This window comes from Ictidomys tridecemlineatus, chromosome X (assembly GCF_052094955.1).
Source record: "Ictidomys tridecemlineatus isolate mIctTri1 chromosome X, mIctTri1.hap1, whole genome shotgun sequence".
In the NCBI taxonomy this organism is placed as follows: Eukaryota; Metazoa; Chordata; class Mammalia; order Rodentia; family Sciuridae; genus Ictidomys; species Ictidomys tridecemlineatus.
Window position 1 is genome coordinate 75,270,210 of NC_135493.1, and position 22,478 is coordinate 75,292,687.

The following is a 22,478-nucleotide window of genomic DNA, read 5'->3' on the forward strand; positions in this document are numbered from 1 at the left end:
GGTTGTTAACTACCCTGCTTGTTCCACTTTTTCATTCTTGCTTATTACAAACCCCAGAGATCTATAGAAGTACTTCAGAAAGCAAAGTAGAATTCCTTGCTCAATGAGAAGTCACCCTATTCCAACGGGAGATGTGGCTGAAACCCACAGGACTAAGCATTCCCCAGAGGATTCAGGGAACAGAGGGGCAAAATGCTTCCCTCTTGCCCCTGAAATGTTTTCTCCATCAACTTCTAATTTCCCTAAATCCTTGCTACTCAAAGAGAGATAAGAAGACCAGCAGCAGCAGCACTAGAGAGCACATAAGGGATGCAGAATCTCTGCAAACACACTCCTCTCCACCTACTGAATCACAATTTGCATTTTAACAAGACCCCTTAGGGTTTTGTTGATTCCTATGCCTAAAACGTTTGAGAAGCACTGGCCTAGGGCTGGGGTTATGGCTCAGTGGTAGAGCACTTGCCTAGCATATGCAAGGCCCTGGGTTTAATCCTCAGCACCACATAAAAATGAATAAAATAAAGGTATTGTGTTCAACTACAACTAAAACATAAATAAAATTTTTTAAAAAGCACTGGCCTAGAGTACAGCCTCTGAGCATGACTTCATCACCAGAATGGGTGCAGAGACTGAATCTTGGTATTGCATCCCCAGGACCCCTGCACATGCCCACATACTCCTATACCAACACCTAGTAGGTCCTCAGTAATTTTTGTTATTTGGTTTTTGTACTGGGGATTGAACCAAGGGGCACTTAACCATTGAGCCATATCCCCAGCCCTTTTTTATATTTTATTTAGAGACAGTGTCTCACTGAATTTTTTAGGGCTTCGCTAAGTTGCTGAGGCTGGCTTTGAACTCACGATCCACCTGTCTCAGCTTCCCAAGCTGCTGGGATTACATGTGTGAGCCACCACGCCCAGCGGTAATGTTTGTTGAATGAGTAAACGTGTGAAGGAATCTATCACCTATAGCCAGCTTAGGCACAAATATTATGTACACTGTATGGCCCTTCCCCCTCCTATCACACTTCCTATAAACTATCCAATGAAGAGACCCTAGCCTGTGGTTCCATGAGGGAGGCCCAGTGACAGGGCATTTGTTTATATAGGCCCTAGACTTCAGATGACTTTGAACAGGCTTGTACCTTCCCTGTTCTTCCATCCTTTTAACTCCAAACCTCCAAAGAAGAACTTTTGAAGTGCCCATGATCTATTATTGTTGTCCTCATTTACAGTATGGCCTTCTCAGCATACTTGGCTACCAAGGTCCCTGTGCCACTTCTCAAATGGCCCCCTGGAAATCCCAGTCCCCCCCACAAGGTGCAAAGGGTGCTGGCTATCAAGCCCTTGCTGCATGCAGAACCAAAATAAACCCCTGTTGATATGGAAACGGGTTGAATTATTTTAAGAAAAAAAATTGCTCCTTCATTAAGTCGAGTTGTTATGGCAACCAGAATTAGATAAGTAACTTGGCCATGGAGGTTATGTGCAATGTTTGGAGACTGAGAGTTTTCAGAATAATGGAAAACAATTTGTAAGCATATCTCCCTGACCCCTGCCTCTGCCCTGTGAGGGATGTGGAGGCCAATTGAGGATTCTACTGCCTCACCTGAGTTTATGCAGGGTGGCTGGAAGCCATTCTCCAGGGCCCTGCCTGTGATGATGCAGGCTGAGGCCACAAGGATTATATAAGAGGAAGTCAAGGAGGGCTTTATACTAGAGGTTCAGCACTATCTCAGTATGCTAGTGAACCCTACACTCAGCTGCAGAGGAATCTTTCAAGTTCCCCAAATTAGGGGAACGCAGGCAGAGGCTCAAATAAAAATAGTGTAGCTACTTTTTTTTTTTTTTGTACCAGAGATTGAACCCAAGGTGAGCAACTGAGCAACTTTTCCAGCCCTTTTAATTTTTTTTTTTTTAATTTTTGAGACAGGGTCTCTTTAAGTTGCTTACAGCCTCACTAAGTTGATAAGGCTGGCTTTGAACCTGCAATTCTCCTGCTTCAACCTCCTGAGCCACTGGGAGTACAGGCATGTGCCATGACACTTAGCTTTCTTTTTGTTTTGTTTTGAGATAGAGTCTTACTAAATTACCCTGGCTGGGCTCAAACTCACAATCCTCCTAACTCAGTGTCCTGAGTAGCTGGGATTAGAGATGTACACCACAGCATCTGGCTATAATAACTATTCTTCATTGGGTATTTACTGTGAGCCAGACCCTGAGCTAAGTACTTGATACACTCACCTTTAATCTTCATCATAACCCTGTGAGGCATTCTTATTATCTAAATTTTGAAAATATGGAGAATGAATCTTTGCTCAGTAAGGTGACTTGTCTGAGGTCATACAATAAGTGCAGAACTGGAATTAGAATTTTAGGTTCCACTTGTGGCCTCTGCTGCAAAGTCAAGGGACTCTTAAGCTGAAACACTGAGCCAGACTATTAACTTATATCCACGTTCATACATTCACTCATTCATTCACTAAAAATCCTTTACTGAGCACCTACTCTGTGGCAGGACCTGAGGAAAGCCCAAACATATGACACTTGCTTTTTGTCTTCAAGGAGTATAAAGACTCTTCTGATGGGGAAAAACTATACAGTACGGTAAATATGATACAAATCAACTGGGGCAAGTTGCCAGGCAGTGGGTGCCTAGACCTAGCACCAGAACCATATGAGCAGCAGACCTCCTTAGAGGGGGCCTGGCCCTCCTCCAGGTGCCTTCTTTCTTTCAGATATTCCAAGTGGCTCCTTTGACTCAGGAAACACTGAGTGGAAAGCAGAGAGTTTGAAGGGCTCTAAAGGAGAGGGAAGGGACAGGGGCCACTGAATCTCCAAGGTTTAGGAAACTGCTTTATAGGAAAGGAGAGGAACTGGAGGAGCCAGCCTACATCAATTTTTCTGTTTCCTGCCCTAGAGCTCTGCAAAATGCATGGTAAACCTAGACAATTGCAGAGTTTGGGATGCTGCCCTGAAGGTGTTTGTGCCCCACTAGAAATAGTAGGCTCCATTTTTCTAAGCCTAGCCATTGCATGCCAAGTTCTAGGCTTTTCTTTATACATAGTAATGCCTGTTGCTTCTTTTGAAATTTTCAGTTAGTACCCTAGTATAAGCTACTGTTGTGAGATGATCCCCACTGGGCTGTCTGCTGGTTTACTCTGTGTTATGGCTGAAGCCTGCCAAATTGGGGCCTGAAAAAGAGCTCCTCACCCACCCAGGACAAAGCCTTCCAAAACTGCCTAGAAAGTCACCACCCTGGAACTCTTACAAGGTGGGCCTGAGGCACAGCCTCACTACAAAAGACTCTAGTGAGTGCTAAGCATAAAAGGGGTATCTGTCAAGACCCCCTACACATTGACACACCCCAGGTCTTGTGCAGTCAGCAAGGAACTGAAGTTTGCCTTCAGTTGAACAACTTCATTCTCATTTAATCTTCACTGTCAGGTAAATGCTGTTTCCCATTTTATAGACTATAAAACAGAGGCGCACACCCAAGATCATCCAGCTAGGAAGCCACAGAGCTGGAATCAAGAACTTCACAAATTCCTATTCCTTATTGCTTCCTAGGCTGGAACAACTCAGAAAAGTGCCTTATGACTCTGTCTAGCCTGCGACCCATGCTGGCTTCATGAAAGAAGGTTCAAATCGTAAGAAAACACTAGGGAGTTTTAAATTAAAGAGACAAGACTCTAATTACCTTTAAAACCAGCTCCAGGATGGCTTCTCTAGCTCCAGCCTCCAGCCACCTAATGCAGTAGCGAGGTTTACTGAAGAGGCTAGCGCGCAAGAGAGAGAACACGCCACAGAGTGGATTTTTTTTAATTTTTTTTAAATTTTTTTTTTAATTTTTTAAAATTTTATTTATTTATTTATTTTTATTGGTTGTTCAAAACCTTACAAAGCTCTTGACATATCATATTTCAAACATTAGTTTTGAGTGGATTTTTATTGGGGAACAAAAAATTCTGGGAAAAATCCCATCCAATGAAGATTGAGGGGGGCAGCATCCAAAGGTTAGGGGGTACGATTGGGTCTTTGGGGCAGTGGCCAGACACGCCTCTGCATGGACAAGCTCACGGACCTGGAGAAGGGTGGGGAAAGCTCTGACACAGCTGTGTCTAAGCACCTCTCACCCAGCCAGGGAGGTAACTCAAATCACATGGGAGGATGGCCTCTCACAACTTTGTCAACTGCCTCAACAGCACTAAAAACACATAACTGATGTTTAGCTCTGTGTTATCAAACCTACTACGTATTGGAATCATCAAGAATATGTGATTAAGGAATTCTATCTAGAGCTTTCTGGAGCTGGGTGCAGTGGTGCATGGCTGAGGCAGGAGGAGTTCAAGTTTGAAGTAGCCTGAGCAATTTAACAAGCCTCAGTCTTTAAAAAATTTCAAAGATGTTTGGGGATATAGATTAGTGGTAGAGCTCTTGCCTGTCATGCACAAAGCTCTGGGTTCAATCCTCATACTACAATAGATAGATAGATAGATAGATAGATAGATAGATAGATAGATAGATAGATAGATAGATAGATAGATAGATACATAGATACATAGATAGATACATAGATAGATAGATACATAGATACATAGATACATAGATAAATCCATCTCTTCAAACACATATGAAATTGTATCTGCTTTTCCAGTGTGGAATGGGAAATTAACTTAGACCTGAATTTAAGCATACATTTATTATTTACTAACTGCATGGCCCTAGACAACTTAAAAAGCCTCACTCAGTCTCATTATGTGTGTATGTATATGTGTGTGTGTTGTACAATACCTTTATTTTATTTATTTATTTTAATGTGGGGCTGAGGATCAAACCCAGTGCCTTGCACATGCTAGGCTAGCACTCTACCGCTGAGCCACAACCCCAGCCCCTTAGTCTCATTTTTAAAAGCAAATTTGTTGTAGGAATCAGAGATAATGTATTCACAGGGTTTGCTTAATGCCTGATGTATAACCGAGACTTAATAAATGTTTTTCAAGACTCACCTGGGGAGCTTTTAAAAACAGCCTGTGTTGACTCTAACTCCAGACCAAGTAAATTAAAATCCCTGAAGGTGGAGTCCAAGTGTTGATATTTATACATCCCCTGGATGGTTCTAAGGTTCAGGCAAGGTTGGGAACCCCTATCTACCCACAGGTGCATGCCCACACTAGACTCCCATTTGGGCAGAGAGGTAGGCATGCTTGCAGAAGAAATTGTATTGTATACTCAAGCATACAACAGTGCTTCCTTGGGCACCTATACCTGGAATGTCTACATGGCATTCCAGAATGATGCCCATTCCTCTACCCCTCTAGAGGTTCCCAACCAGTGGAAAGATAAAAGTCATCAGGAAGCCACAGTTCTCTGTGGCCATAGCTGTAGCCCTGGGTTTAGGATCAGGTAGCAGCTGACACCAGGTAGTAAATGCTATCAAAAACTAAATAGAAACCTCGGTCTGGTGGTACACACCAAAATCCCAGCTACTAGGGAGCTGGGGCCAGGAGGATCACAATTCAAGACTAGCCTGGAAAACTTAGCAAGACCCTGTATCAAAATAAAGTAAAAAGGGTTAGGGATGTCGCTCAGTGGTAGAGTGCTTGCCTAGCATGCAAGAGGCCCTGGGTTCAATTCCCAATACCATGAAAAAGAAAAAGAAGTGGATATTTGTAAAGAGAGTTGACTGAAATAGAATTCATTCAGCATGTATTTACTGAGCACCTATTATGCGCCAGGCACTGTGGCTATGCTGGTGATTAAGACAAAGTTCCTGAACTCGGGGAGTTTATAGTACAGTGTAGGGCAAACAGAAACAGTGTAAGCACTATAAGAAAGCAAGCGGGGTGATCTGGCTAGGGTGATGAGGATGGTGACACCAAAGGAGGATCAGAGAAGGTCACTTTGAGGAGATGATAGTTGAGCAAAGATTCTAATGAAGGAAAGAAGCAAGCAATTGTGACCATCTGATGGAAGAGTGTTCCAGGCAGAGGGAGCAGCAAATACAAAGATCTTGAAGTGGGAGTGGGCCTGGCATGTTTGAGGAGCAGCAAGAAAGGCTCCTGTGATGGCAATAGCACAAACAGAGTGGTAGGTGATGAAGCCAGATGGGGTGGGGTCAGAGGCCAGATCACTCCAGCCTTATAGATCATGGTAAAGACTGCATTTTAGCCTAGAGTGATGGAAAGCAATGGGGAAAACTGTTGTGCTGGGGAGTAATAGGATATGATTTCTTTCTTTACTAACAGGTTTATTGAGATATAATTCACACACCATATGACTTACCCACTTAAGGCATATAATTCAGTGGTTCTTAGAATATTCCCAGATATATGCAACCATTACCACCATTTAATTTCAGAACATTTTCATTATTCCAAAAAGGACACATTTTACTTATTAGCAGTCGCTTCCTACTTCTGCTAACCTCCAGCCACTCCCAGCCCTAGGCAACCATTAACCTACGTTACCTATTATGGACATAACGTATAAATGGAATCAGACAATGTGCAGCCTTTTGTGACTGGTTTCTTCCTCTTAGCATAATATCTTCAAGGTTCATCCATGTTGTAGCATGTATCAGTACTTCATTCCTTTTTATTGCCAAATAATGTTCCATTATATGTATACACCATAATTTGCTTATCCATGATCTGTTCAATGGACATTTGGGCTGTTTCTACCTTTGGGCTATTACGCATAATGCTGCTGTACTTTTGTGTACGAGTTTTTATGTGGACATATATTTTTTGATCTATTGGGTAGATATCTTAGTAGTGGAATTGTTGGATCATATAGTAATTCTATGTGTAAACTCTATGTTTAATCACTTGAGGAACTGATAGGCTGCTTTTCAAAATGACTGCAACATTTGACATTCCTCCCAGCAGTATATGAAGTTTCCAACTTCTCCACATCCTCACCAACACCTGTTATCATCTGAATTCTGATTCTAGCCGAGCTAGTAGGTATAAAGTGAATGTCATTGTGGTTTTTTGCATCTCCCTAATGACTTGTGATGTCAAGCATCTTTTCATGTGTTTATCGACCATTTGTATGTTCTGTAGAGAAATATCTATTCATATGCTTTGCCTATTTTTTATTGTTGTCTTTTTATTTTTGAGATGTAAGAGTTCTTTATTATAGTCTAGATTCAAGTTCCTTATCAGATATATGATTTTGAAATATTTTCTCCATTTATGTGGATTGCCTTTTCATTTCCTTGATGGTGGCCTCTGAAGAACAAAGTTTTGTTTTGTTTTTTTTTAAGAAATCCAGTTTATCTAATTGTATTTCCTTTGTTGCTCATGCTTGCTTTTGGTGTCATATCTAAAAATCCATTGCCTCATCCCTGAATGACTTTTGCAAAATTCCTCTGATTGTTGTTTGGGGACAGATAGGAGGTGGAGCTACCAAGTACCAAGCAAGAAGGGAGAGGGTTGATCTATGCACAGCTTGCTGATTCCTCTGAGGATCAAGTGCAGAACTTCAGCCTCCTGATTGAGAGCTACGCTCTGAACCCTACAAGGTGGCCTGGACACAGACAAAAACACTGATATGCTGGTTTCATTTCTTTTCTGCAAATCCCATTTTCTGATTTGAACCTTATTGGGGCAGCTCACGCATTTAGAAAGACAAGACTCAGGGCTAGGTCAGAAGATGATGTGGATGGCCTCCAGTGGCCATGTCAAAATCCCTGTCATGGTCATTCAATGTGGGACCTGAGAAGAGGTCCCTCCTCTGGGCCTCAGTTTCCACATCTCTACTGCATAAGGGATCTGGACTAGGGTCTGTGGTAACCCACAAGCTTTTGAATTCTCACTTCCCCATTCTCACAGGTGGCTGAGCACAGCTGTCAGAAAATATTTATCATGGTAGCAAGGGAGAGTTTGAGCAAACCACAGGATGATATTTACAGTCTGATCCCATCTTTGTTTGGCATAAGAAAACTTCCAGAAAGATAATACCCAGGGTATCAACAGTAGTTGTCTCTGGTGTGTAGGATTATGGATGCTATTTTCCTCTTTTGGTTTGTTTGTATGTTCTGATTTTCAACTGTGCTAAATGTGTTTTGTGTTTGGAATGAGTACAAAATGAAAAGCATAACAGAAAAAAATTTAAGACTGGAAATAACTTATTTATTTATTCTGTACTGGGGATTGAACCCAGGGCCACTTTTTTTTTAACTGAGCTACATCCCTAGGCCTTTGTATTTTTTCTATTTTGAAACAATCTTGCTGAGTTGCCAGGCTGGCCTCAAACTTGTGATCCTCCTCCTGTCTCAGCCTCCTAAGTAACTGGAATTACAGGCATGCATGACTGCACCTTGGCTTGACAATTTTTTTAAAGAGTTGTGTGGGGATCAATGAGAGAATGTGTGTCAACATGCCTTTCACACTGGGAACCAAGGGAAGTTGGATGTCCCAGGAAGCCAACTCTGAGGCAGTGGTTAGTGTGCAGGAAGTTTTTTAGGGATTCTCTTGAGATCCTCAGCTGTTAAGTGGGTGAGGAAGTGGGATTGTGCAGAGCCTAATGTAAACTACAACACAGCCCTAACAAGGGCTTCTGTCAATTGGTCAATCAGAGGGGGAAGCTCTGGAGCTGGGCCAGCTTCTTTCAGTTGTCCTGAGTTGGGGTGAGATTGCTATTGGAGTAGGAGGTGTGACATTGGACAAGACAATTTCTAAAGACAGTTGACAATAAAGCACCTTCTGGCAGCTCCACTGGCTGTTAGGAGAGTAAGTCATTTATCCCTGAGGTGGAATCTGGGTGGCACATAAGGTAAACAGCCTGGCAGACATGACCTCCATGAAGGCCAAGGATATAAGCAGATATGGGGTGGGGGTTAAAGAGGAAAGACTGGTTTTTTAATATTTATTTTTCAGTTTTCAGTGGACACAACATCTTTATTTTATTTTTATGTGGTGCTGAGGATCGAACCCAGCGCCCCGCGCATGCCAGGCGAGCGTGTTACCGCTTGAGCCACCTCCCCAGCCCTAAAGACTGTTTTTAACTCAGAGGCCTGGCTACATCTTCATTCTGATCTTCATTCCTGATTTGTGTCCTTAGCTCATGACTTTTAAGGGCCATCAATGGGCCAGCAACCATTTGGTGCCCCCCCAGGATCCAAACATTATTTTGGACCCTCTAGTCCTTTAATTGCAGACAAGGTAGAAGTACTTCTGGCATGTTTATCAATGAGGAAACCTAGGTTCAGAGAGGATGCACAACTAATTCTATTGAGGCAGAGCCTCAAAAACAGATGTCTGCAACTCCAAGTGTCACCTTCCCCCCCCCCCCCCCGGAAACACAACTGCCCAAACATCTCAGTGATTTTTTTTTCCTACTCAGATATACAAAACTGTTCTTCTTTGTTGATGTTGAATCCGTTGGTTTCCAGTGCTCACCTATCAAATTTCAGATGAGCCAGGTTCCATCTGCAGATCACAAAACCAAGTTTGACTTAGTTGATGCAACTTACTCTCTAAAGGTACCCTCACTCTCCCAGAAGGCTCCTCTCTTTGGAGGAGGACAGAGCCTTCTTCCACCAAGGAAAAGCCTTAACTTCCTCAAGTTTGCAGGGACAAAGAAGACTGTTGGCAGTCTGACTGAGTTAATCTTTAGTTAATCTTATTAACCTGTGAGATCAATTGGCTGAAGGCACCAGGCAAGTGACAGTGTGGGCATTAATTCAGTGGTAGTAGGGGCGGTGTGGTGGCCAGGGACTGATTTATCAGTCCTTTTAATAGATGGGATTGCATTTAGTTCATTGACTCTGAGGCTGGCATGAATATGACAATCCCCTTGTGATATTGAGCTGCTCAGTGGATGCCCTGCCAGTTCAGAAAGAGGGATGAGGGAAGGAAAAGAGAAAGGCACATGACAAGTAATTCCCCCTTCCTGACCACTATAAGGACAGGTTTGGTTTCAAGGTATCTCTGACCCATATGCTATCATCAGGGGCAGCATAGTGGGGGAAAGTAGTCTTCAAAAGGTAGTCCTAGTACTGCAGCATCAGTGTCCCTTGGGGACTTGTTAGAAATGCAGATCCTGGGCCCCACCCCAGGCCACTTCACTTGAATTTCTGAAAGTGAGGCAGAATATTCTGTGTTTCAACAGGCCTTCTGGATAATTCTGATGCATACTAGCATTCCTCCCCAGCCCCTCCCCAGCCTCCCCCACCCCCCCTTCCCCGCACAAGGAGTGATAAGCACAAATTTGGGCAACAGGCAGCCTGGATTGTAGCTGGGTAATCTTGGACAAGCCCTCTAAATTCTGTGTCTTCGTTTCTTCATCTGTGACATGAAAGAAATAATAACACCTGCTTCACAAAGTTGTTCCCTCAGCATGACAGTAAATTTAACTAGATAGTAAAGTTTCTGTGATTTGATAGGTAAAAAAATTAATGGTACAAAATTGTCTTTACTGTGGTTATACTTATGTAAAAATATGTCTGCATATGGACCTGGGTGATTTCTTTCTCTAATCACAAAATTCTGAAATGTGATTAAGGGTGGGGGTGTAGTGTGGTGGTAGAGTGCTTGCTTAGCATACATAATGCCCTGGTTTTGATCCCCAGACGAGAGAGAGAGAGAGAGAGAGAGAGAGAGAGAGAGAGAGAGAGATGGTTAAATATATCTTTGGAATACAAATATTAAATAAACTCAGTTGTAAAGAAAAAATATAATGGATTATGGATAAGCAACTGGTAGAGTTGAAGTAAAGATTATTCTAGTGTCCCCATGATGTAGGACTGCCACACATGAGTCCCAACTCTGCTTGGGTGGGAGGTTGGTTCCCAGCTCATCAGATAACATTGGAGCAGAATCAAACCCAATATTCCTCAAGATTATAAGTGCAAGTGATGTGACCTGGAATGTGGTCCACCTGGGGAAGCTTAATAACTGTAGCAAACATGGCTGGCCCCAGTGAGGATAGCTTGGGGGTAGGCATGGGGCTGGGAGATGAACTCATCTCAGATAGGGAAGAATAGTCCAGCTAAGAGCCATGTGGTCTTGCAACCTGTGTGATCTTGCTGGCTGGTCGCTGCAGAAAAGTCTGAACTATTTGTTGAGAGCTCCAAGTAGAGCTCTATCTGCAAAGGTAGAAGTACAACTAGCTAATCAGTAGGCTCTGTCTCCATCTTGCCATCTCCATATCTATAATTACCAGGTCCTGACTGGGTTGTGAACTCCTAGCACAGGGCCACTATAGCTGATTGCAAAATTCAGAAGCCAGATCAGCTAACTGGAATGGGTATGTAGTGAGACTCTAACCATGTACGCTACACTCAGCCCCACTTTCCCTTTTAAACTTTGATCCCTAGAAAGTAGACACTCTAGTAAGTTTACTAAGACTACAGTGTTATGCTTTATGGTATATTTCTTTGCACTCCAGTCACCATGTTACTTTTCAATGGTATCATATCTGTTAATACATGTGTACATCCCAAATCTGTTTGGGATCTACTCTGACAAAGTAGAATGTTGCGGTTTGTCACATAGCTGTCCTAATCACATGTTGTGAACTTGGGATTTGATTCTTCAGTATGATATTGTGGTATATTTATGACTCACCAAACTTCTTTTTTAAAAATTTTTATTTTGATACTAGAGATTGAAACCAGGAGCACTTTACCACTGAGCTATATCCCCAGCCCGTTTTTTAATTGTTTCCATTTTGAGACAGGGTCTCACTAAGTTGCCTAGAGCCTTGCTATGTTGCTGAGGCTGACATTGAACTTGCAATACTCTTGCTTCAGCCTCCTGAGCGGCTGGGATTACAGATATGTGCACCACTGTGCCCAGCCCAAACAACTACTACTTCTACTTCTTCTTCTTCTTCTTCTTCTTCTTCTTCTTCTTCTTCTTCTTCTTCTTCTTCTTCTCCTTCTCCTTCTCCTTCTCCTTCTCCTTCTCCTTCTCCTTCTCCTTCTCCTTCTCCTTCTCCTTCTCCTTCTCCTTCTCCTTCTCTTCTTCTTCTTCTTCTTCTTCTTCACCAGTTTTATTGAGACAAAGCATTCATACACCATACAATTCAACACTTAAAATGTACAATTCAGTGTATTTATATTATACTAAACTACATTTAGAGAATTGTGCATTTCTCACTACATCAATTTTAGAACAATTTCATCACCCTAAAGAGAAACTCAATGGCCATTTTCAGTCACTCCCCATTTCCCCGCAAGCTCCTCTCTAGCCCTAGGCAACCACTGATCTACTTTCTGTCTTTATGGATTTGCCTATTCTGGACATGTCATAGAAATGGAATCATTGACTATGGTCTTTTGCAACGAACTTCTTTCCCATAGCATGATGTTATTAAAGTCCTTCCATGTTGTAGAATGTATCAGTACTTCATTACTTTTTTATGGCTGGATAAATTCTATTGTATGAATAGAACACATTTTATTTACCGATTTATCCACTAACCAGTTGATGAACATTTAGATTGCTTCCTCTCCTTGCCTCTGGTGATTAATGTGGTCATGAATATTCATGTACAAGTTTTTGTGCAGACATATATTTTCAAATCTCTTAGGTGTATGTATAGGAGTAGAGGTGCTGGGTTATAAGGTTACTCTCTATAACACTTGGAGGAACTGCAAGACTGTTTTCCAAAGTAGCTAAACCATTTCCACCAGCAGTGTATGAGGGTACTAGTGCTCTACATTCTCACCAGCATTTTTTTATTATAGCTATCCTTGTGTGTGTGAAGTAGTATCTCATTAAGATTTTTGGTGCACTTCCCTAATGACTAATTATGTTAAGTATCTTTTCATGTGTTTGTTGGCTGTTTATATATCTTCTTTGGAGAAATGTCTTTTTAGATACTTTGCTGGATTTTTTACTTGGATTATTTGTCATTCTAGCATTCATTTGCAAGAGATGTTTTTATGTTCTAGATCAAAATATCTTATCAGACATGATTTGCAAATATTTTCTCATTCTGTAGGCTGCCTTTTCACTTTTTAAAAATAATTTTTCAGTTGTAGATGGACACAATATCTTTATTTTATTTATCAATCTACCACTGAGCCACAATCCCAGCCCCCTTTTCACTTTCTTTTTTTAAAAATATCTTTATTTATTTATATGTGGTGCTGAGGATCGAACCCAGGGCCTCACACGTGTGAGGCAAGCACTCTACCACTAAGCCACAATATAGCCCCCCTTTTCACTTTCTTAATGGTATTATTATTATTATTATTAATCTCTGTTTAGGTTTTTTACCCATTTATTATTTGTTTGTTTTTTGGTGTTAAGCTTCTAGAGTTTTTTATATATTCTGGATATAAATGGTATTACTATATCTTTTTTGGTCCATGGTACTATTAGTGTCATATCTAAGAAATCACTGTTTAATGCAAGGTCTTGAAGATTTATGCCTGTTTCCATCTACATTTATAGTTTTAGCCATTAAATGTAGATCTTTGATCCATTTAAGCTAATTTTTATGTGTGCATGAGAATGAATTCCAACTTCATTCTTTTGCATTTGGATATCTAGTTGTCCCAGCATCACTTGCTAAAAAACTATTATTTCCCCCATTGAATGGGATTAATACTCTTATCAAAAATTGACTGGCCATAATTGTGTGGGTTTATTTCTGGATTCTCAATTCTGTTCTATTGAGCAATATATCCATACTTAAGTTAGCAAAACACTATTTTAATTATTATAGCTTTGTATACTATTTTGAAATTAGGAAGTGTGAGTCCTCCGGCTTTGTTATTTTACAAGATTGTTTTAGCTATTCTGGGCCCCCTAATTTTCCATATGGGTTTCAGAATCAACTTGTTGATTTCTACAGAGAAACTTGGATTCCAATAGGTATTGTGTTTGGGTCAATTTGAAGAATATTGGCATCTTAAAAATATCAAGAATTTTGATCCATGAACATGGAATGTCTTTCCATTTGTTTCCATCTTTAATTTTTCATGTATCATAGTTTTCAGTGTACAATTTGTGCCCCACTTTTGTTAAATGTATTCCTATGTGTTTATTCTTTTGATGATATTATAAATGGAATTTTCAGGTTGTTCAATGCAAGTATATAAACATACAATTTTTATATTGATTTCATAGGCTACAACCTTATTGAGCATGTGTATTAGTTTTAATAGATTTTTAGTGGATTCCTTAGAATTTGCTATATATTTGAGATCATGTCATCTCTGCAAATAAAGTTTATTTCTTTGTTTCTAATCATATGCCTTTTATTTCTTTTTCTTGTTTGATTGCTCTGGCTATAACATTCAGTACAATGTTAAATGGAAGTGGTGAGAGTGGACACACTTATCTTGTTCCTGATCTGAGGGGGAAAGCATCCAATGTTTCATTCTTAAGTGTAATGTTACTGTGGGTTTCTCATAGATGCCTTTTGACAGGTTGAAAAAGGTTCCATCTATTTTTAGTTTGTTGAATGTTTTTATCACAAACGAATGTTGAACATTTTATCAAATACTTTTTCTGTGCCTACAGAGATGATCATGTTTTGTCTTTTTCTATTGATATGATGTATTATATTAATTGATTTTCAGATGTTAAAATGACCCTGCATTCCTGGGATAATCCCCTTTGGTCATGGTATATGATTAGTTTTATATATTACTGGATTTGGTTTGCTAATATTTTGTTGAGGATTTTTGTATCCATATTGGTCTGTAATATTCTTCTGATTTTTTTGTCAGTATTAGTATCAGGATAATAGTGGCCTAACAGAATGAGTTGAGAAGTGTTATCTCTCCTACATTTTGAAAGAGCTTATGAAGATTTGATATTAACTCTAAACATTCAGTAGAATTTACCAATGAAGTCATCTGTATCTGGGCTCTTCTTCATGAGTAGTTTTGGAGTTTGTTGTTGTTTCGTTTTTGCAGTACTGGGGATAGAACCCATGGCCTTGTGCATGCTAGGCAAGCACTCTACCATTGAGCTACATCTCTAGCCTGTGTGTAGTTTTATATATATTTAATTGTAGATGGACACAATACCTTTATTTTATTTATTTATTTTTATGTGGTACTGAGGATCAAACCCAGTGCCTCACACATACGAGGCAAGTGCTCTATCACTGAGCCACAACCCTGAACCCCTGTGAGTAGTTTTGATTATTGATTTGATCTCTTTGCTTGTTATAGGTTTATATGGAGTTTCTATTTCTTCCTCAATCATTTTTTGATGGTTTTTATCTTTCTAGGAATTCAGGCTTTTCATCCAAGTTGTCTAATTGTTGTCATACAGTTGTTTATAGTATTTTCCTTTCTAACCCTTTTTGTTTCTATAAGGTTGATTTTAATATCCTCTCTTTCATATCTGAATTTCCTAATCAGAGATCTTATCTTTCTTATTCTTGGTCAATCTAGTTCACCAAAATTTTTCTGAATTCCCATTTCCCTCTTAGCCTCCTTCTGCTTATGTTTGGGAACCTTGGCCAACCTAAGAACATAATTTTGTGTCTTTTATAGTCAAGAAAATAAATCTTCTCAACATTCCTGTTTGTGGATCTCTCAGCCTGAACCCTAAAGCATATTGTTCTGTTCCTTTTGCTACCTGAAGTAAATTAATTCTGAATCAGTTTCTTTACTAGCCGGTGGCTATGGTGTACATAATTATCACACACTCACCCTCTCATTGTAGAAAGTAAGCTGCAACTTTTTTAGTCCATGGCTATCAGTTGAGTGTTGTTCATTTCACAGTAAATATGAGAGCCTGGAGAAGAGCGGAAGGCATTGGACCCTGGCTAGGGTCCAATGAAACCCCTACCAAAGGCATTGTGGGTAGGCCTGGGACCTGGTCTTCACAAGCATTGCTCACCATTGAGGCTTGAATGGAAACAGAGACAAAATAAGAAAAGCCAAGACTTCCTGCTGTTCTGACCATGTGTCTCAGTGGTTATACTAGTGCCCAGGAATGTGCTGCCCTGGTTGGGAGGAACTCTACTGACAGGTGGGCAAGTCAGGAAGTCAGGAAAAAGCATTTGGGATTTTGGGCAAGTACCAATTCTGACTGGTATTCTGGGGTGCCTGACCCAGTTGGTAATCTTTCCTCCTCTCTGCAAGCCCTAAGCCTGGTTGGGGTGCCAGGGTAAAAGCATTCATTAATTCAGAAAATGTCTTAGAGCCAACAATATGTCCACTTCAAGATTATTTCCAGACTAATGGGAAATCTGTTTGTGCAAGCAATTTTAAGATGGAGCAAAATCCACCAACATTTCCCTGGCGAGGAAATGGCAATGAAATCAACTCTTTGGGATGGGTGCATGGTGAGCTTGAAACTCAAACCAAGTGTGACAGTCTCAGCCCCACCCTGGGCTGCTGACTCAAGACCAAGAGGAAGAAGGAGCTGCCAGACTTTATGATTTTTGTAAACAGTTCTTGAAAGAGAAACCACGCACTTGTCCCTCTGCCAGCCCCTAGCTTATCCCCATAGCTGACAGGGAAGCCATTGTCTTTTCTCAGACACCCTAGGGCACAGCTTCTTAACTGGAGCTCCTTGGACCTCCAAGTGGTATTTGGAGAGAACTTAGGGAGTCTGTGAACTTGGATGGGGAAATTATTTGATCTTCTCTCAACTAACCACAAACTGAAATTTAGCATTTCCTCACTTTAGGAATGTAGGCAACAAACCATAATTGTGTTAATAGTATCTGTGACTCTATCACCAACAGAAATCACAAATATTTTCAAATCTCATCACAGTTATTATAAGTATCTTAAGAAAGCACTTATGGGCTGGGGGTGTAGGTCAGTGGTACAGCACTTGCCTAAAATGTGTGACATCCTGGGTTCAATCCCTGACACTATACACAAAAAATTATTTCTGCTCATCAATTTGCAATATTTCTAGTCTACATGCTTGCTACTAAATCTTGTGAGTTAATCATTATTAGATCGTGATATAACTGGACCAAAGAATGATAAAAATATTTTATAGCAACTTCTGTACGATTGGTTTTCTGTGCAATTCTATGTATTTTATATTTTGCACATAGAAACATTATTCTGAGAAAGGGTCAAGAGGTTTTTGCCAAACTGCTAGAAGGATCCATGACCTAGAAATGGTTAAGTCCCTGCCCTGGATCTTGGGCCTCATTCCTGAACCACAGAGCTTTGACTATTTTACTGCAAGATTCAAAAGAACTTGCATGCATGTGCTAATGACATTGGGCAGGTTCAACTTCTGGGCCATTTACTTACTTACTTACTTACTGGGGCCTTGCATGCTAGGCAAGTGATCTACCACTGATGTACCTCCCCAGCCTGTGCCTCGTTTCTTAATATACCAAAGGAGAGGTAATAACACTATTTACCTTATAGGGTGATTGTGATGATTAATATATGTAAAGCACTTAGTGCCCCCCCATTCAGTGCTAACAAAGTACTAGCTATTTTCATTGTTGCTAGTTCATATAAATGAGCTTATAAATATACTTTATTATCACTTCCATTTTCAGACAAAGGAAATTAAGGCTTAGACAAGTAAACCAGTCAATTCAAGGGCACACAGCAAGGGAATGGCAGAGCTAGGTTTCAAAACCAGGTCTGAGTGACTCTCAAGCCCAGCAGAGGTCACTCTCTACCACTGAGAGGGAGTGATGACTTCCAAAGAGATGGTGGTCATCAACAGAGAGCTCAGCTGGTAAGGAGCAACCTATTCTGCAAGTTCCTGCTTCTTCATCCCTGCTCATCACTACTGTTCACACTGCCAACATTTTTGGGGGCGGGGGCTCCCATCTTCACTTGCATACCATCATCCCTTGGCCAAGTCTTAGGGAGCCAGTCCTCCTTCCAAAGGCTACTGCCAGCTGGACATGGTGGCACATTCCTGTAATCCCCATGACTCAGGAGGCTGAGGCTGGAGGACCTCAAGTTCAAGGCCAACCTCAGCAACTTAGAGAGACCCTGTCTCAAAATAAAAAAGAAACAGGGCTGTGAATATGGCTCAGTGGTTAAATGCCCTGGTTGTTTCAATCCCTGGTACCAAATAAACAAATAAACATACAACAACAACAACAAAGCAAGCTACTGTCAATGCAGCCTCCATTTACAAAGGAGACAAGACCACATTCTCACACTCATTGAATATCAGCCTCATAGCCATGAGCTTACATTGTAGTCATGGGCCAGCCTCTGCACCCAGATTCCCTAGTCTGGTCAAGCCAGTGGGACCAGTAGGACCTAGAGGTAGGGGGCTGAGTGGAAACTCAGAAAGGATGGGGCTTTTCTGCAGAGTAGAAGCAGCTTCATGGAAGAAGCTGAGAAGATTGCCAGGTGGAGTTGTCACAGGAGGAGAGGTTTCTCTGAAGAAGATCCTAAGAGACTTGACTCAGGACCAGTGGTGTTCGTGACAGAAAAGAATTTCAGCACAAGCCATTCACAGGCATAGAGAGAGGTTCTTTTAGTGAAGTAGAATGTATTCAAGGGAGAATTGGAGTGATCTCAAGGGAGATCCCTCTGGGGGTAAGGCAAGGAATACACATCCAAGGGAGAATGCAACGAGGGCCATCTCAAGAGTGAGAGATACATTTTTGGAATTCATAACTCTTCTTTTAAAGGAAACTGATGAGGGGTGGGTATGGAAAGATAGGCAGGAATGATCTGAGTCCAGTGATCTCAAGACAGCTTCTGGTGGTCTAGTGAATCTAGAATCCTTAGGCTGAGGTGGTCTTCATTATCTGACCAATAGATAGCATTGGAAAGTCCCCTAAATTATAGGTTTCTCAAAATTTCTTTTTTTTTTTGCTTATTCTATTTAGGTGGGGAGGTAATTAACAGTGCACATATAAATTTACAGATTTCCTAAAAATTTAGGAATAATGAGCTTGGAAGGGAGATAGGCTCCAGGAGTGACAAGTCTGGAAAAGTATGCTGAACTTCTGAATTAAAATTCTATTTTATTGCCAGGAGTGGTGGTGCATACCTGTAATCCCACTATTCAGGAAGTTGGAAGCCAGCCTGGGCAAGTTAGTGAGACCCAGTCACAACTAAAAATTAAAAATAAAAAGGGCTAGATATGTTGCTATTCAATGATAGAGCTCCCATCAGTTCAATTCCAGGTACTGCAAAAAAAAAAAATCTATTTTCTTGTCCTTCCTTTGTGTCACCTTTCTACCTTTTATTTATTTTTTCCTTTTTTTGTGGTGCTGGAGATTAAACCTAGGACTTCATGCATGAGAAGCAAGTACCCTACCACTGAGCCACATCCCCATCCCTTTTCTACCTATTTCTTATTTCTTCTACTTCAGAATGGGACCTGTGTTTGGAATATCTCTCTCTCTCTCTCTCTCTCTCTCTCTCTCTCTCTCTCTCTCTCTCTCTCTCTCTCTATCTCTATCTCTATCTCTATCTTTTTCTCTGACACCAGTTCTCACTATATTGCCCAGGCTGGTTTTGAACTCCTGGGCTCAGGTGATTCTCCTACCTCAGCCTCCCGAGTAACTGGGACTATGGTTTTGCCCAGAATGTTTGTGAAATTTTAAGGCAAAGGGAATGGAATGTGCAAAAAGAGAAGCTAGGGGGCCTGATATATGAATTAAAGAAGGAACTCATTCATGATGTCTGAAGTTTGGACTAAAGAGAAAGGAGAAGGATAGCATGGGCAGATGAGACAGCATGGGTGGTTTATGACCAGATAGTGAAGAATGCCAGAGTCTGGTCCACAAGTCTTCCTCTGAGGAAGGGGAGCCATTGAGGGTTTTGTATAGGAGCAACAAGTCCAAATCTGTGAATTCAAAGGACCACCATAGCATGCCCCCAACACCACCACACAGGCATATAGAAGATACATTGATTAGAAGTAGAGATTAGGGGCCAGGTAGACTAGCAAGGAGCTACTTTAATAGTCCAGGAGGGAGAGGAAGAGATGCTGAAATAGGAAGAAGTCTGGAACTTCTGGCCACCTCCACAGTGTCCCATGCCCAGACAGGTCTCATCTCTGTGCAGTAAATGGGTAGGAAGACTAGACTTGCTGAGAACACTTGCCTTCCTCATGTTCTGTTGTGTGGGTTCTACAAGATGAGGCTTCCTTGGGCCACAAGGCCATTGCCAGGAGTTCACACCTTCCATTTCAGCCTCTTTCTCACATTAACAGCCCACAGTGAGAGCTGAATAAAAAGCCAGGGCCCTGCTTTCCAGAAAATACACACCCCACCCCCATCCCCATTAGAAGAGTTGCTGAGATGAGGGGCCCCAGCTCTACCCATATGTGTGGGGCTGACAGGAAGGGGAGGAGGATGCAGGGAGCAGGTCAGGGCCTGCTCTCTGTCAAAGGAAATATCCACCCTTTTAAGCCTTTAAAAGACTGTTTTCTTCCAAGTAGGTCCTGCTGTTGCCAGGGCAACCAAGAACTCTGGGCTTTGTGTTTCTGCATGGAGTCCCCAGGGAGAGGTGGCCTGCTGAGTTTTCCCTAGTCTGGGCAGGATGCAGGAAGTGCTAACCTGAGGTGGACCTCCCCGTTTGAGGGTAGTTTCTGGGCTTGTTAATGCCTGTGCTTATCCCCCAGAGGAACCCACACAGCCCCTCCCACAGCCTCATGAGCCAGTTCTGAAGGTCAAGGGCACAAGCTTTGGCTCCAATGGACCTAGTTTTCCAAGACCAGACTTTAGCACCCACCCTTTGTCACAGTTTCTCTCAGGAGGGTATTAGCAGCTATCTGAGGGATGTGTCCAGGATATGTAAGCTTACATCAGACTATAGTACATGCTGGGGAATCTTAGCACATTTATTTCTCAGTCACTTCCTAGGTTGATGGGACTGGGTCTCTGGGCTGGTTCCTGCTCTGGGAATTGTATGGGAAGGCTCAGAACCATTGAATGTCACCTGGGCTAGTTAGTCCCCAAGTCTTTGTTCTGCCTTGGGCTGGGAAGGGCATTAGAATTGCCTAGAGAGCTTTTAGAAATAGAAATTCCTGGAGATTCTGATTCTTTCAGCCTCAGTGGGGGTAGAGGATAGAGTTTAAGAGTACCAGTTCTGGATGTCAGACTGCTGGGGTTCAAGGTCAAACTCCAGACATGAGGCCAGTGATTTTAGGCCAATTGCTACCTTTTGGCTGCCCATTTCCTCACTTATAAAAAGTGTGATTACAACAAACTAGCCTGCTTCACATGTTGCAAGATATTCTCTGCCTTCCCCCAGCCCCCCTTCCACTGCCTCCCCCTTTCTCTCATTCTTTTCTTTGATTCTGGTATTTCCTTGCTCCTCAATGCAAAAAGGTTCCTGCTAGGAAGCCAGGACCCCAGGTGGGGCCTGTTCACCTCTAGGTGCTTGCAGCAGCCCAGGAAGGCAATAGCATCTCTAATCTGTCAGTTCATTCTCAGCCCACATACACTTGCATTTTTTTTCACATGCTTCTAAGCCATGTCTCCCCCACCCCGGCTCCTACAGTTGGATTCTGAACCTGAATGTAAGTTCATGTCAATATATCCCTCCAGGTGAGGGAGATACTTTTTAGCTCCTGTTTCCATTTTGGAGGGAATCCTCTAGTACTCCCTGCAGATGCCCTTAGCAGGCTTCCTCTAGGTCTCCATCCAGCAGCCTGTTTACTCACATTTTCATTTATGTGCCAGACTAGTGTTGAGTTCCTATTGTGTACCAAGCCATATGCTAGGTTCCAGGGTCTCAACAGTGACAAAACAGATGAAACCAGAGAGCGGATCGGACTTTTCCAAGATCCCAAATGGAATTAATGGCAGGGATGGACTAAAATCTCAGGCTCTCTTCCCTAGCTTCACAGGACTTCCAACTGAAGGATTGAGATAAGGATTTCTATTTTTCTTACCTGCCCTGATTGGTCCTTATACCACCTGGACTCACTTATTCCTACCTGTGACATCATGAGGAATCCCAGCAGTGAGTGCTGGAGACCTTTTCTGACCCCCTGAAGCCTAAGTGGGAGCCCCAGTGCTCACTGAGGCAGCTCACAGCTCCATAGCCCCATCCCTCCTCCAAAAGTGTAGTCAGCTATATGTTTAGCACTGCCACTAGCCTGCCTTCCTGGGCAGGCCCTTCCCTGCAGGACAAATAACCACCTGGCTGGTTTTCCTAGAGACTCAAGATCTAGTGCAATTGACACATACTTGGTTTCTTTGACAAGATTCAGAATGCAGTTGGCCTGTGATTGCGCTTGTGGAGAGGCTTTCCTGTGAGACAGCATGGTGCACTAGAATTGAAAGCATGGATTTGTGAGTCACAAAGACCTGGAGCCCCCCATGGAACCTAAAATCTGGAGATTCAGATCCCTCAGCTCTAAAGGGAGACATTACCTGTCTCACTGAAATATTTTGGCAATGAAATGAGGTGATGCTGGTGAAAGGGCCCAACACGATCAGAAACATGCTGGTTTCCTCCCTCCTTACTCTTAAGGATGCAAGGCAAATGTGCCTCAGAAATGAGAGCTGTATCTCCACTGGAATTCTTTAAGCTGGAGAAAGAGGCAGGGCAGGGCAGAACCAGTCCAGCCTGGCCTATTAGAC

At 41.9% G+C, this 22,478-nt stretch overlaps 1 protein-coding gene across 8 annotated transcripts in view; it reads left to right on the top strand.

Moving 5' to 3' along the window:
- The window catches only part of Nhsl2 (NHS like 2), a 289,493-nt gene that overhangs the window by 238,644 nt on the left and 28,371 nt on the right, over positions 1-22,478 (top strand). The window lies entirely within an intron of this gene.